This window comes from Leguminivora glycinivorella, chromosome 11 (genome assembly GCF_023078275.1).
Source record: "Leguminivora glycinivorella isolate SPB_JAAS2020 chromosome 11, LegGlyc_1.1, whole genome shotgun sequence".
NCBI classification, from domain to species: domain Eukaryota; kingdom Metazoa; phylum Arthropoda; class Insecta; order Lepidoptera; family Tortricidae; genus Leguminivora; species Leguminivora glycinivorella.
In genome coordinates this window covers 5,423,478-5,429,271 of record NC_062981.1, presented here as the reverse complement: position 1 = coordinate 5,429,271, position 5,794 = coordinate 5,423,478, and positions in this window count along the sequence as shown.

The following is a 5,794-nucleotide window of genomic DNA, read 5'->3' as shown; positions in this document are numbered from 1 at the left end:
TTAAAAAAACCGGCCAAATGAGAATCTATTTTCGCACAATTGTTAAACTAAATTATTTTTACTAGCTACCTCCAAAATACCAAATAAAATTGGGCTACATAGTACATCGTTTTCTGAAGATTTTGGGTTCATGGGGTCGGAACGGGTATACCTAACGTAATTTATGGTGAATAGGGCCAAAACCGACTTTTGAACGTCGATAGCAGTTTTTTTATATGTGCCATGCTAATTTTTTACACAAAAAATCTTCCGGCAGTGTGAACTTCGGTTTGTCTTTGAAAATATGTCGTTTTATTTAGTAATTTTCGCTCACCCTAACGTTGGAGTGAATAGGGTCGGGAAGGGGGTGAATAGGGAAAAGGGTTGACTCTTTCGGATTGCGAACAAAATATGACCTGTCACGAGCGTATTATATTTATTTTACCAAAAAATAAGGATTTAATATGTTATGAGTGGTCGGTAATGAAATCTACACATATTATGATAACCCTTAACCAACCTTTATAGTTAGATGGTGCTCTGACGCGGTGAATAAGTAAGTATGGTCGTGGGCAGTGCGGATAACGTGTCAAAATATAAGCATAGTTTGTTGCTATTTTTCATGTTTAAATAAACTTCTAAACTAACGTAGTGGGTATTAAAGTAAAAGGTTCACAGTGAATATTAGGTTGCCAGAAATGTGTTCAGCTATACCATTGTATTGAATTTTGTATCATAAAGTCAAACTAGGTATTTACTACTAATGATTTACTCTGTGGGGTGTCTTTGATCACTTGCATGGGGTAACATTTACCATAATGACACATAGTTAATTATTGTCTGATTTTGTCACGGTACTTGTTGAGGCTGATAATTTGATCGCTTCTTGTGATAAATATTGAAATAATTGCAAATAAAGTTGGTTTTTCGAAGATGTTAATTTTTATTCTTGATCAAAGTAACCCCAAAATAGTGTTAAAGAGTTGTAATATTTGACTGCAAACCATTTTTTTTATCTTTTCTTGACATAAAATACTTTTGTAAGGGATTACATTCAATTATCATTAAAAAAATATATAGTGTATCAAAGTAACCCCAATGTCAGTTTATGTTTGATCACATCGTTTTTTTTCTGCGTACATTATTTTATTTATTTATTCCTTATTGCACATAAAAAAATAAGTACAAATGGTGGACATAATGCCTTAAGGCATTCTCTACCAGTCAACCACTGGGTTAAAAAGAAACATTTCATACGTGCAGGCATCGTGACAGAAAACAATAATCCTGATATCACTTATTTTGTTACCTTTTTAGATTTTTAGCAGGAAAAGACTAAAAAAGTTGATGGTCCCATTTTTTTCTTCCTTAGTTACGTTACGTTGACCAATTTTGGAATTTATACTTCTCTAACTCCTACATTTAATGGGTAAAAATACCCATTAAATGTAGAAGCTAGAAAAGTTAAAATTCCCAAATTGGTCAATGTAACCCCAGTTTACGGTAGACACCGTCAACCTATTCTAATAATTCTCTTTTTATTTGAAAGAAAATTCGTTACGATAATATGCATATAAAATATGCAATCTAAGATAAAAAATACTTTTCATATAGTTACAAACTTAGTTCAGATTTTTTTTGTACAACTTTTAAAAATTGTTCTACCTATCAAGTTCAAAATAATTTTCCTAGAAAGTCTTTTTTCTACTCCCGAACTACATATTATTCGTCATTTACAGGGTCGTGCATAGATCTTTAAAACCCTACATAAAAGTCTATTCCCCAAAGCCAGTGTCCGCCGGCTTTCCGCGCATGCGCGCAGTATCGAAAAAACTGAAAACGCATTGTTTGGCTCTGTAACCATGGCAACGCCTTATAATGATACGGCACGCGTGCGCGGAAGGCTTTGGGCAGCTGAGCTGACAGTGCAAACCTTTGCGTCAAAATACAGGAAACAGTGTGAATTTCACGAAAGTTATTCAAGAAACCTATTAAAAACTAAGTGCATGGTCGTAAAAAAAGTATTGTATGCAACGGTGTTTAACTGAGTCAAAAAATACTCGTGGCGTCTTAATAACAATTTTCGGCTTCGCCTCAAATTGTTACCCACGCCACTCGTCTTTTTTGATCTCCTTTAAACGCCTGTTGCATAAAATACTATTTAAAGTTCTGCTTTTGTGATTTTTTCATATTTGAGAAAACAGCCCTTATGGCCTGAAATACGGCATACGGCAGTGATATTGACATTGACATATGCTTTTTCGTATTTTGATGGTATTTTGACTGCACTGTATTTTTTGCCATGCTAATTTGAACCTTATCTCTGAGCGATGTTTTTTAATTTTCAGTTACATCACAGATGTGTATGATATGTGTACATCTAGGTATTTAGCCATTTAAAAGAAACTACAAGGGGCTTTACAGACGTAGCGACTGCAACTGGTACAGGGCCCAAGCCATAATTTAAAATTATATTGTGATTTTTATATGTATTTGTGGTTTATTTAATACTAAGTATGAGTTTCAACATTTTCAACTCAAGGAACTGAAATTAAGAGAAGGGACTCGGAAATTGGGTAAGATCAAGAGTCTGATGCAGATGGCGATGGCAGTATTGGATAAGATAAGATATGCGTCGATATTCCCTGTCTTTCTTTGTGTCTCTGACATGACTGCTGCTAGCTGTACTCTATTCATTAGGTTTTTATTTTATACACATACTTTATTTTTGTATCAAAATAAATGATAAATTGATAAAAAACCTAACGACCAAAAAGAATAAAGTACCTATCTGTTAGTCTTTAATACACCCCGCATATACGTAATGCACAGCACAGGCCTCCGAAGACCGGCAGGGCAATCATGGTCGCGCGATAAATGGTATAACATCGGGCCGTCCCTATCGCACTTACAAATAGTGTGATAGGGCTGATGTTTTATCATTTATCACGCGACCATAATAATTGTCTGCCTGGAGGTATCGGCCTTTAGCCCTTCACACACGTCTTTGAATAATGTTTGCGGGGATAGGCAGGCTGACGATTTTTAATCTAAGTATAGAAAAGTAACGCAAAATGTAGTGCAAAGTAATTTGAAATACACCTAGATAAACAATCAATTGAATAAGGAACGTTATCTACATATTTAGGTAAATTAAATTCACATGAGACATGAACAGAGAAGGAAAGCTAGATGATGCGTATTTTTTCTCTGTCTTCTTGTATGCTACCTTTTTTACAGTTTTAATTTCTCAAAGGAGGTCAGTAGTTGACTACAAACTCAAAATAACACTCTTGAAAAAAATTAAGGGTCAGTGACCTTTCACAGTAAATTGAGGTAGTGTGAGTGAAGGGTGTTTGTGTGTGTAATGGGGTAATTTGACAGATTTTGAAAATTCTCCCTGCTCTACCCCCTCTTAAACATTTTCAATGAAAATAATTTGATTTGATCTAAGATTTTCTTTTCAAACAGTTTGTAAATTAAAAAGGCGAATACTTCGTGACAGTAGTAAATCTTATACCATGTTTATTTGCACTTGTGGATGAATCTGAACGTGAACCTAGGAAGGTTTTCGTGAAAGTTGGAAGTGCAAAATATCTTATACTATTAAAGCCACGCATGAGCTCAATACTATTATTTTACTTTAAAGTAGATGGTATGTTTTTATCTTACGGTGCACAGGGGGTTTCTGTTTTACAGGTCAATATAATATATATTTATAACGAAGCCATTGCATTATTAATATAACAAACACAAGTTTATAGTGTAATACTTATGGTAGTATGGGTAATGATAATTATTGTTAACAAGACTTCACATTATTTTTCCGCACCAGTGGCAGTATTCTTGTGCTATTCTATTTGATAGAAACAAAAATAGGTTTGCAAAATATATCTTTTACTCCGTAAATGCCCTAGTAATGAAAATAATTTGTACTACAGAAATATTCGACTACTTCTGTGTCGGTGTAATAAAAATAGCTATTTAATAGCAGAGATTTAACTTAAAGCCTAAAATAAATAGTGTGTGTGTGGATTGAGTGAGCACCTTCCGAAAATAAAAAAAAATATGCTGATCATTTAGTAAAAGTTCTAAAACAATTGTAAAACGAATCTCTGAATTTGTAAAAAGATAAATCAAAAGATACAGCCATTAACATGTGCTCACTCAGTTCTCACAAACTACCAACGAAAACAGTGAATATATTCATTTAACATATAATATTTATATACTAACATTTAGTAAAAAATAGGCCAACCTACCTCTATAAATATTAGATCACCTAGTGACGTATTAAATTTTTTACAAATAGTTTCTTATGCTCACTCAATCCACACACTTTTGAAAAGCCGAATTTTGATGAAAAACATAAGATTTAGACCGCTATTATATGTGAATAGTTTAGTAAAAGTGAAATGGGAATTTGTAAAATACAAAACGAACCACTAACGTGTCAGGTTTTTTTATAATAAATTTTTGTAAGTGCTCACTCAGTCCACACGTTTTGAGAAAGTTAAAAATGTAAATATCTTACGATTTGTAGCACCTAAGACACTCGAAAGTACTTCAACATTTAGTAAAAATTTTTACTAAATATCCACCATCTAATATTTTATATTCGTTGTCTGGTTTTAAAGATATTCAGACATAACTTTTCTCATACAAATGTATCAAGTAGGGTGACCACACTATGTCGGCTCCTGATTTTCCCCACCTTCCCATTGTCATATTGAGATTGGGGAGTTTCGTTCAATTTTGATAATAGTTTACCGGATTTGTAAGTGGGAGCGAGAAAAGAATAACTATTTCTCGCTCCCACTTACAAATCCGGTACGCTCATCTGTTAGCGCGATTAGATTACCAGGTTCTGGTTTCTTACTAGTGAAGTATTATATTCTTTGTTTCTTACCAATTATTATTCATGTCCTTTTTAATGCTTGCATGTCGATATGGTTATTATATCCTGACGTCGATAAAAATTACACAATACACATCATCACTAGGCCAAGAACATAACCTAAAAACAGTTTGAAGATGGAGAATTAATATGGTATTAGTTTAATATTATCAGAATTGAACGAACGAAACTCCCCAATCTCAATATGACAATGGGAAGGTGGGGAAAATCAGGAGCCGACATAGTGTGGTCACCCTACTTGATACATTTGTATGAGAAAAGTTATGTCTGAATATCTTTAAAACCAGACAACGAATATAAAATATTAGATGGTGGATATTTAGTAAAAATTTTTACTAAATGTTGAAGTACTTTCGAGTGTCTTAGGTGCTACAAATCGTAAGATATTTACATTTTTAACTTTCTCAAAACGTGTGGACTGAGTGAGCACTTACAAAAATTTATTATAAAAAAACCTGACACGTTAGTGGTTCGTTTTGTATTTTACAAATTCCCATTTCACTTTTACTAAACTATACACATATAATAGCGGTCTAAATCTTATGTTTTTCATCAAAATTCGGCTTTTCAAAAGTGTGTGGATTGAGTGAGCATAAGAAACTATTTGTAAAAAATTTAATACGTCACTAGGTGATCTAATATTTATAGAGGTAGGTTGGCCTATTTTTTACTAAATGTTAGTATATAAATATTATATGTTAAATGAATATATTCACTGTTTTCGTTGGTAGTTTGTGAGAACTGAGTGAGCACATGTTAATGGCTGTATCTTTTGATTTATCTTTTTACAAATTCAGAGATTCGTTTTACAATTGTTTTAGAACTTTTACTAAATGATCAGCATATTTTTTTTTTATTTTCGGAAGGTGCTCACTCAATCCACACACACACAAATAA